The following is an 11,964-nucleotide window of genomic DNA, read 5'->3' on the forward strand; positions in this document are numbered from 1 at the left end:
TTAAAACAAGGTCCGATATAGGAAACCTGACGACTATACTACATAAAACACAGTATCGAATCACACACTCAGCCCACGGGTGTGTGATTTGGAAACTAGCACTGACTAAGCATCTGGTCCGGCCACCTCCCAACCATCCGCGCCAAACTGGATGAACTTAGCACAACAAGGGCAGAAGTCTACCTCATACTGATCTGAAATAGTTTGAGCCACAACCCTGAGTATACTAATACTCCGCAAGACTTACCCGACTATGGGTATACATAGCCCATTATCTAGACATGCACGGCTTTTTGGCTGTGAGTTGTTTGCAGAAAAGCGTCTAAAGGTGGATCCTTACTTTCAATATTTTAGCTCACATTCTATATAAATTAATATCCTCTAGCCATTTGCAGAACCCTTTTTAAAACAAACATAATAGAAGATCAATTAGTAATCTTAACATTTCATTCCACATATACGTTAAAATTCCATCACATTACTACGATGCAGTGCTGTGATCAAGGTGCTCATATCCGAGATGCGACGTACGGCGGATCGATCCGATTTAACCTTGCAAGGTGGACCTAACCAACACGGCACGTATTTGCCCCGTCGGACTATACATGCCAACCATTCCCCTCCCCGCCTCGAACTACAGGACCGCCCCACCATCATATGGTCAGTCGAGCTCAACGTGAGACCACCAAAAGTAAATATATGCAATCATATTTCTCCGCGACTACTCGACTACCCCAGGATGTGAGTTGGAGTCCTGTACTTTCGAAGCAAGGCAGTACTCGGCTTACCGGTTTCGACTACCTCCTACTCCCGGCATGCAGTTAGTACAATTCAAACTCGATCACAGGGCCAGACAACGAACGGTCCTTAATCGACACAGACGGGCTAGCCTTTCCCCGCCCGGTCTCCATTTTCTTTTCTTTCTCCAACCTATTCCATTATTCCATATACTCAAAATAACGATACATCCTATATCTCGTGAGTGACCAGAAATCACTCGACTTCTACTGAGATCTTATTAAGCATAGCATTTCTATCGTCCTATACATACTAGTATAACTACAGGGAACCTAGGGATCATGCAACTAGAGTTCCAAATAATTCCTAAACCTAATGCACAAATAATAGAAATATATATAGATGTCATAAATTGAAATCATAGGATGTGCACCGGGGCTTGCCTGTGGGCTGCTGCTCAGCGCTAGTGTCAACTGGGCCTTGGGCCGGGTCGTCACGAAACTCCTGCGGGGCTGGCTCCGTCTGCTCCTGCGGCTCCGCGATCACCTCGTACACGACTGCCTCAGTCGCGGATTCTATATGTATGCATATGAGACAATGAGTAAATGCCAACTCGACTTTGTAATTAGAAGATAAATATTAAACAAATTAATAATTTACATAACATGACGCAGGTATGGTGATAATTAAGTTAAACCCTAAGTGCTAGGAACAACTAATCTACCTAAGTATCAACTAGAGCACCATTTAATATCAACAGAACATGACTTGCAAAGACATTTATTAAATTACTTCTCATGATTTCTAAGGAATCTTATATATAAAGATATTATTTATCCCTATGCAAATATACTAGCTAGGTACAATTTATAAACATGTACTAAACTAGGTCCTATGAATACAAAATTTTTACAGTGGATCACTCATGCTTAAAGTAAGTTACTACAAAAATTTCATAATTTTTAGATTAACAGATCTATAGAAACTAATTAAGCAAGACTAAACACAATTTAAATTCTTGTAGGGGTAAAAAGGTCATTTTGGCACTGTGGATATTTTTCCTCTATAGATCTTACTCTAACAAATCCAACAAAATTTATTTCATATTTTTCGCATTTTTCCTTGAATTTATATGGAATTTACAATTCACAGCCGAAATAAACACAAAATAAATAAAAGAAAAACCCCTCTTAACTCCCCCACTGACCAGTGGGCCCCACTGGTCAGTGGGACAAAACAGAGGAAGGGGGCGACCCAGCCAGGCGCGCACGCCATGGCGCGGCTCGCCGGCGCAGGGGAGGGGGCGAGGCCCGCGGCGGCGGCGGCCGGCGGCGCCCTGCGCGACGACGCAACAGCAGCAGCGCGGTGGGTCCCGCGCGCGCGGCCCTAGGCGGCGGGGCGGCCGGCGCCGGCAACCCTAGCGGCGGCGCTACGCAGAGGAGGCGGCGGCGTGGCTTGGGCCGGCGGCGGTGAGGTCCGGCGACGGCGGCGCGGGGCGGCTCGAGCATCAGCGCCCCCAGGCGGCTCTGGTGCGCGTGCAAGGGTGGCAGGGGGGCGGCGCGAGCATGGCGCGCAACGGGCGGCGGCGGCAAGCACGACGGCCGGCGGCGACATGGCGTGGAACCAGCGCGGAAACAATGCGAACGTGAAGGAACGTGGAGAGCACGAGCATCAGTGGCTCACCTAGGGTCGATTTGAGCTATGGGGCGAAGAAAACGGTGACCGGAGGTGGGAGTTCGACGGCGAAGTGGAGCTCGGGTGGCTTTAATGGCTGGCGGCCGGAAAAGCTTCGGTACCCGGCGATTTGGTCGATGAGGCTCGCGAAGGAGGGGTCGACGAGGAAGCTAGGAAGGTTGTCGAGCTTTGGTTGCGGTGGATTTGAAATCCGCGGAGCGGAGCTCGCGAATCGGCTGGAGACAGTGAGCTTGCTCACTCGCCGTTCATGGCGACCAGGGAAGGAGAAGGGGAGGGGAGCGAGGCGTAAACAGGAGTGAGGGTAGGTGGCGAGCTCGGGAGACGTCGTGGGCGACTTGGCGGCGTCACCGACGGCCGGGAAACCGGGATCGGCCTCCACGACGACACGCACGGCGGGGAGCTTCGGGAGACCGCCATTACTGCGACGTGCAGCACAGGAAGAAGGGAGGTGGGTGTATGACAGGTGGGGTCCACGTGTAAGATTCTTCTTTAATTTTTGAATTTCCAATTGAATTGAATTTGGATTGTTACAATCCTTCCCCCTAAAAGAAATCTCGTCCCGAGATTTAGGAGAAAAGTGTCGAATTGAAAGGAAGTCGGAAAATCATATACCTGGGTATAATTGGAGCAACTCAGGACATTTGGACTGAACAAATTCCTCCGTTTCCCAGGTAGCTTCTCGTTCTGAGTGATTACTCCATTGTATCTTATAGAAATTGCTGGTTTGATTTCGAGTGACCCGAGTCTTGTGATCAATAATTTTCACTGGATGCTCTGGATAGCCAAGATCGGGCTCCACTTGTAACTTTTCTATGTCCATTATCTTGTCTGGAACACGGAGGCATTTCCTGAGCTGGGAGACATGGAATATATTATGAACAGCGGACAATTGGGTAGGAAGTTCCAGGCGATATGCTACCGTCCCACATTGTTCAATGATAGGAAAAGGCCCAACATAGCGAGGGGCGAGCTTTCCCTTCACACCGAACCGTTGGACTCCTCTCATTGGAGATACCCGTAAATAAACATGATCTCCCACTTGGAATGAGATCGATTGACGTTTCTTGTCCGCATAGCTTTTCTGCCGGGATTGGGCTATTTTCAAGTTCTCCTGTATAACCCGGACTTGTTCTTCCGCCTCACTGACCATATCAGGGCCGAATACATTTCTCTCACCGGCTTCCGACCAATTCAATGGAGTTCTACACCTTCGCCCATATAATGCCTCAAAAGGAGCCATTTTGATGCTTTCCTGATAGCTGTTATTATAGGAGAATTCAGCTAAAGGTAGACACTCATCCCATTTATGACTATAGGTGAGTGCACAGGCTCTAAGCATATCTTCGAGAATCTGATTTATTCTCTCTGTCTGACCATCAGTCTGAGGATGATAAGCCGAACTGCGAATGAGTTGAGTACCAAGGGCTGCATGGAAGTGCTCCCAAAAACGTGCAACGAATTGGGTACCACGGTCAGAAAGGATAGTCTTGGGTACTCCATGCAAACTCAGGATACGACTGATATAAAGCTCAGCATAATGTTGTGCCCTATAGATGGTTTTTACGGGAAGGAAATGAGCTGACTTCGTGAGACGGTCTACAATAACCCAAATAGAATCATATCCTTTAGAAGTCTTGGAAAGTCCAACAATGAAATCCATACTAATATCTTCCCATTTTCCTGATGGAATAGCCAGCGGTTGAAGAAGACCAGCTGATCTCAAGTGGCTCGCTTTAACTCTTTTACAAATGTCACACTCAGACACATATTTGGCAATTTCCCGCTTCATCCTTGTCCACCAAAATCGCTGCTTCAAATCTTGATACATTTTATTGCTGCCCGGGTGGATAGAATACCTAGAGAGATGAGCCTCATCAAGGATTTGTTTTCGGAGCTCTAAATCTTTAGGTACCACCAAACGATCCTTGAACCACAGAATTCCAGCCTCATCTAAATGAAAACACTTCACCCCCGGGTCATTTTCAGCAAGTCTTTGGCGAATCTTTTCCATCCCGACATTATGTTTTTGAGCAGAAATAATCCGATCTCGAAGAGTAGATGAAAGGACCAAATTATTAAGACTGTCGTGTGTGATGATCCCCAAGTTTAATTTTTCCAGTTCATAACAAAGGGTCTCATTGAAGGGCACAATAGACAGGCAGTTGCACTGAGCCTTGCGGCTTAAAGCATCTGCAACCACATTGGCCTTACCTGGGTGATAATGAATTTCCAGATCATAATCCTTAATCAATTCCAACCATCGCCTTTGGCGTAGATTTAGCTCATTCTGGGTGAAAATATACTTGAGACTTTTATGGTCCGTATATATGTGAACAGGATTGCCCAGAAGATAATGACGCCAGATCTTCAAAGCATGAACCACTGCTGCTAGTTCTAAATCATGAGTGGCATAATTTTCCTCATGTCGCCGGAGTGCTCTGGAAGCATAAGCAATTACTCGACGGTCTTGCATGAGGACACAACCTAAACCCGTACCTGATGCATCACAATATACATCAAAGGGTCGAGTAATATCAGGTTGGGCTAAGATAGGAGCAGATGTCAAAAGTTTCCTCAAGGTCAGAAAGGCCTGATCACATTTATCATTCCAATTAAATTTCACCCCTTTCTTGAGCAACTCAGTCATGGGCTTAGCAATTTTTGAAAAATCCGGAACAAACCGCCGGTAATATCCTGCTAGCCCAAGAAAACTCCGAATTTCCGGAACAGATGTAGGTGCTTCCCAATTCAAAACATCTTGGATTTTACTAGGGTCAACAGAAATTCCATCTTCTGATATAACATGACCCAGGAATGGAACCTTCTTTAGCCAAAACTCACACTTGGTGAATTTGGCATACAATTTGTGTTCCTGTAGACGCTGGAGAACAATGCGAAGATGCTCAGCATGTTCTTCTTCATTCTTGGAATATATAAGAATGTCGTCAATGAAAACCACGACAAACTTATCTAACTCGGGCATAAACACCGAGTTCATGAGATACATGAAATGAGCCGGGGCATTCGTCAATCCAAATGACATAACGAGATATTCATAAAGCCCATATCGTGTAGAGAAAGCCGTCTTTGGGATATCTTCGAGCCTAATTTTTATTTGATGATAGCCCGATCGAAGATCAATTTTGGAGAATACCTTGGCCCCGACTAACTGATCAAACAAAATATCAATTCGGGGAAGTGGATATTTGTTTTTGATAGTGACAGCATTCAAAGGCCGATAGTCCACGCACAACCTGAGGCTTTGATCTTTCTTCTTAACAAAGAGCGCTGGACAGCCCCAAGGTGAAGTGCTAGGATGGATATAACCCTTATCAAGCAACTCCTGCAATTGCTTCTTTAGTTCTGCTAACTCATTGGGTGGCATACGATAAGGTCTTCTAGCAATTGGTGCCGTTCCCGGTTGCAATTCAATGGCAAACTCTATCTTACGGTCAGGTGGCATGCCTGGTAAGTCATCCGGAAAAACATCCGGGTATTCACACACCACTGGTATTTCAGCCAGACTTTTGGCCTCAACCTGATTCACTGTGGATATCGAAGGTATATGGTCCACCAGATTCAAAGTCATAGAACCATACAGAGGGGAATCAATATGCACATATTGTGAAGTAGTGTCTAAAAGAACCCCGTGATCTCCCATCCAGTTCATACCCAATATAATATCAACTTTTTGGGTTGGGAGAACTATAAGAGACGTGGTAAAATATTTTCCTTGCAGCTGTAGAGGCACTCGTCTGGCAACTTGATTGGTAATTATTTGCCCCCCAGGTGATTGAATATTGTATGATATTGCCATGCTTTCTATCTCCAACCCAAGTTTCATAGCACACTCTTTACTAATAAATGTGTGTGATGCACCCGAATCAAATAATATGGTAACAGGGTGATTATGAACTGAAAACGTACCCGCCATCACTTGAGCTCCCTCAGAAACATCCTCTAGTGTGGTATTGTGCACGCGTCCTGGCTTGAAATGAGCCACTTTCGGCTTCTGATTGTGCTGATTAGAACCCTGAACTTGTTTAGGTGGCATAGGGCATTCGCGTGCAAAATGGCCAACTTGACCACAATTGAAGCAGGGAGGGAAATTAGGGCGTACACCCTGCGGCTGCACCCACGTCTTCTGCACATTCTGCTGAGGCACCGGAGATCTGGCTACACCTTGAGGCTGTGGGTATTGAGGGGGTCTATATCCAGACTGGTACTGTGTTGGCCTATAACCCGACTGCTGTTGTGGAGGCCGATATGTGGCCTGATACTGTACTGGTCGGTACACCGGCCGATGCTGATAAGGTGCACGAGGGGGTCCGGTCTGAATTATACGAAACCTCTGGTTTGCTTGACTAGAAGATCCACCCACCGGTGCCTTCCTCTTTTTCTCTGCATGGTGAGCTATACGGGCGTCCTCTTGAGTGATAGCCCCATTGACCAGCTCACTAACAGTGTTGAATTTGAACATGATCAAGCGCTCTTGGAGCTTGCTGCTAAGCCCCTGCCTGAAACATGCTTGTTTCTTTTCATCTGTTTCCACATGATATCCAGCATATTGAGACAAGGTGTTGAAGGCTTGCGCGTATTGCGTCACAGTATTATTGCCCTGTTTCAGAGCCAAAAACTCATTGAGCTTCCTGCGAATCACCCCTGCAGGGATATGATGTGCCCTGAAAGCTTCCTTGAACTCATCCCAAGAAAACCGAGTGCCAGCAGGGAACATAGCTACGTGATTATCCCACCACGTACGTGCAGGACCTCTGAGCTGCTGAGCTGCAAATGATGCCTTGTCATTGTCATCATACTGATATAGAGTGAACTTGGACTCAATGGTCCGGAGCCAACTGTCAGCTTCCAGTGGCTCATCCGCCTTATGGAAAAGCGGTGGCTGAGTACCCAAGAACTCCTGATACCCAGGGACAGGCGGCTGGTGATGATTATGATTTCCATGTCGCGGTGCAGCACCTTGATGAACGAGCTGACGGAGCAGTTCTGTCTGTTCATCGCGCCCAGTCAACATGGCCGCGATTGCCTCAACCAAATTGGGAGGCGGTGGCAGCGCATTAGCACCATTGGGCGCAGAGGAGTCATTATCGGTGTTCGGCATTCTGCAATTAATCTTGAATTGATTAGTCCCAATATCTGATTAAATTAAATAATCATGATAGCAACTAATATTCAATTCATGAAAAATGCTGAATTTAGAACACTGATTAAATAACTCAATAATTGTATCACCACTTTTATGCCCCACAATTGCAACAAGAATAACTGGATCATGCATGAGGGAGGCACAACCATTTTTGTATCAACTAGTGAATACAAAATAGGCCCCAACTAAATCTCAAAATCACAAATCTTCGCGGTATAGATTTGACAATATCTCCCAAACTATACGGCCAAAAGTTCATAACTTTTGCAAGTGAGTGGTTATCGAAATACTCTACATCTTTTGTATAACGCGCGTTTACCGCATGGACTGTCTTCACGAATTTTTACGTACTAAACTTCGGAATTACCATAAGTCGAACGCTAAGATGATATTTTACAATGGGATTACACACCTACAAACTCAGTCCAAACATATACAAACCACAGTCCTTATCTTACATCAGAGTTATTCTAGTCATACTACCAGATCTAGTTGTCTCTCATACATTTACCAAACTACAATACTATGTTAACCCTAACTACATCCAAAGTCCAACTACTCAACGCGGCGGCTGGTACTCGAAGACACGCTCAACCTCGATCCCACGCGCGCGTAGCTCCTCCTGCAGGCGTCCCACGTTCTGCTCGTTCACTAAGATGGCTGTGGACCCTGCCTGAGGTGGAACGTCGTTCTGACCGACGGAACTCGCTGCATCAGACATCTCCTGAGGCCCAACTCCTGACTCAACACCTGACACCTGAGGTGGTGGCTCAGGTGGGGCTGCGGCCTGCTGCTGCTGAAGCTGCAACTGGTGCACGTTCCCTAGTGCAACCTGAAGCGCGTCCTGTAAGTGGTCAGCTAGAGCCTCCTGGTCATCCACCTGCTCAGTCAACTCCTCAATCTGCTGAGCCTGCTCCGCTAGCTGCTCTGTCTGCTCCGCTAGCTGCTGTGACTGCTCCTCTAGCTGCTGTGACTGCTCCAAAATCTGCTGAGCCTGCTCAACTATCCTCTGCTCCTGCTCCCAGAACTGCTGTGCCAACCCCACTACCTGCTGACTCTGCTCTGCGAGCTGCTGGCTCTGTCCTAAGATCTGCTGAGTCTGCTCCTGTGCTGTGGCGTGAGCTATCCGAAGTCCCTGCCGGTAGAGTGTGTTCTCACTCCTAAACTGGTCGCACACACCCAACATACCGGCGGCGTAGCGGGCGATCCTGGCCAAGGCTGGGGCGTGGCCTGGAAGAGTAGAGTCCAACAGAAGAGAAAACCGCTGCCTCGAGTACTCAGAAGTCACTCTGACAGGAAAACCAACCGTCGAGGCAGAGTAACTCGCAAAGATGGGCTCCTGCTCACAAAACTGGGTAATAGCCATCGCAGCTGCACGATCCCAGACGCTAAAAATCTCAGCACCCTCAGTGTGCACCTCCCAAGAGTCTGACGGAAAGAGACCGAGGCGTGCCGGAACTCGCAGGCGAGCCTCCCAACCAGAGATGCCCCCCTCGGAGGACACGCGACCGTAGTACTGGGGAGACTCAGTGTGGCCAAACTCCTGGAGCACCTCCCATAGCAGCACGGGAAGGCCCTCACGGTGAAGACAAGTGGAACGCACCCACCCGTCCTCGTCAAAGTGGAAGTCCGACAAGGCTGCCATCTGCGAAAAACGCCGACAGCGGTAAGGAACATTCCCAACAGAAAATACGAACTCATAACTCATAAAACTGTAAACATTTACAGCACTCTAGAGAAACAAAAATTCTTTTAATTTCAAACTTCCAACAAAAACTCACAACACAAATCACTCGCTAATCCACTCTTATAATGCAATGAATGGTATTATGCATGATCGTCCTACGCCACTCTTCCAACAAAAATCGCCGACAATAATAGGGCAATATACGTGGTCTTTCGGTGGCAACATACGCTCTCAATTATATAATCGATTTCTACACGCCTTAACTTACGCGTTTGTTTGTTAGTGTACCTGTAGAAATCACATGATATACATATATATGCATATATCCACGACTGGACCCTTCGTGCCAGCACACACGAACGGCCCCCATGTGTCCTACGCCACATGGGTAACGCATATGCAGTTGCCCACATATTCACACATACATCAACATCCACTATAGAGATGGCGCCCATGCGTTTAACGCTGCATGGACAGCGCTGCATACGTTACCGAGGCAACGTATTCACTTCCCGTACAAATCGCCTTACGGGACATCCAAGGGTACACGTGTCCCAAGGTACACGGTCATAACCAATCGCATGACAGATTTACATCTCGTAACATTGCCTTACGAAATGGCCGTGCTCACAATCACACGGTGGGAAGTCCGCGCTCCATATCAGGCGGCAGATAGCGACAGGCTCATTTGAATGGAGCCTTATCACCTCCTCGTATGCTCATCATACGGGACCCGCGCACGTATGAAACACGTGGGCTATTCTAAGGACTACCAAGAATGCTCACCTTGCTTACCTCAGCGTAGGTGCGTCGTTACAACATTAAGTAAAGGTTATGCAAGAAATTAAGGTTTAACCGAAAGAAATATGCTGGAAGTCAGTGAATATAAATATTGCCACCAATTCATAAATAACCAAGTACTATGTAGGGCTTAATACGGATTTAATCGTAAAGCGCGACTGAAACGATTTTCTTTATAACCTAGAAATTCGTTTTTACTTTTGAAAGTCTAGAAAATAGTCACATCCATACCACCCCTGGTGTATTTCGGCTCTGATACCAGCTGTGACAGAACCGCCAAATTAAAACTCAAATTAAGCTAAATGGCCATCATTTGAACACATCAGGCACATTTGGCTTAACGGTTTAATTTGACAGTCCTTTCGAAACCGACATTCCGATCGAAACAAACACCAGTAGTCCCACGCGAAGGTGAGCGCAGGCAGTACAAACATGACGAGTACATAAAAATATGATTACAATACCGAGTATAGTACATTAAGTTCTACAAACCTGGTTTAATTACATAACAATATACAAGAGTAACTTTATTTTAAAACAAGGTCTGATATAGGAAACCTGACGACTATACTACATAAAACACAGTATCGAATCACACACTCAGCCCACGGGTGTGTGATTTGGAAACTAGCACTGACTAAGCATCTGGTCCGGCCACCTCCCAACCATCCGCGCCAAACTGGATGAACTTAGCACAACAAGAGCAGAAGTCTACCTCATACTGACCTGAAATAGTTTGAGCCACAACCCTGAGTATACTAATACTCCGCAAGACTTACCCGACTATGGGTATACATAGCCCATTATCTAGACATGCACGGCTTTTTGGCTGTGGGTTGTTTGCAGAAAAGCGTCTAAAGGTGGATCCTTACTTTCAATATTTTAGCTCACATTCTATATAAATTAATATCCTCTAGCCATTTGCAGAACCCTTTCTAAAACAAACATAATAGAAGATCAATTAGTAATCTTAACATTTCATTCCACATATACGTTAAAATTCCATCACATTACTACGATGCAGTGCTGTGATCAAGGTGCTCATATCCGAGATGCGACGTACGGCGGATCGATCCGATTTAACCTTGCAAGGTGGACCTAACCAACACGGCACGTATTTGCCCCGTCGGACTATACATGCCAACCATTCCCCTCCCCGCCTCGAACTACAGGACCGCCCCACCATCATATGGTCAGTCGAGCTCAATGTGAGACCACCAAAAGTAAATATATGCAATCCTATTTCTCCGCGACTACTCGACTACCCCAGGAGGTGAGTTGGAGTCCTGTACTTTCGAAGCAAGGCAGTACTCGGCTTACCGGTTTCGACTACCTCCTACTCCCGGCATGCAGTTAGTACAATTCAAACTCGATCACAGGGCCAGACAACGAACGGTCCTTAATCGACACAGACGGGCTAGCCTTTCCCCGCCCGGTCTCCATTTTCTTTTCTTTCTCCAACCTATTCCATTATTCCATATACTCAAAATAACGATACATCCTATATCTCGTGAGTGACCAGAAATCACTCGACTTCTACTGAGATCTTATTAAGCATAGCATTTCTATCGTCCTATACATACTAGTATAACTACAGGGAACCTAGGGATCATGCAACTAGAGTTCCAAATAATTCCTAAACCTAATGCACAAATAATAGAAATATATATAGATGTCATAAATTGAAATCATAGGATGTGCACCGGGGCTTGCCTGTGGGCTGCTGCTCAGTGCTAGTGTCAACTGGGCCTTGGGCCGGGTCGTCACGAAACTCCTGTGGGGCTGGCTCCGTCTGCTCCTGCGGCTCCGCGATCACCTCGTACACGACTGCCTCAGTCGCGGATTCTATACGTATGCATATGAGACAATGAGTAAATGC

Source organism: Panicum virgatum, chromosome 5K (genome assembly GCF_016808335.1).
Source record: "Panicum virgatum strain AP13 chromosome 5K, P.virgatum_v5, whole genome shotgun sequence".
In the NCBI taxonomy this organism is placed as follows: Eukaryota; Viridiplantae; Streptophyta; class Magnoliopsida; order Poales; family Poaceae; genus Panicum; species Panicum virgatum.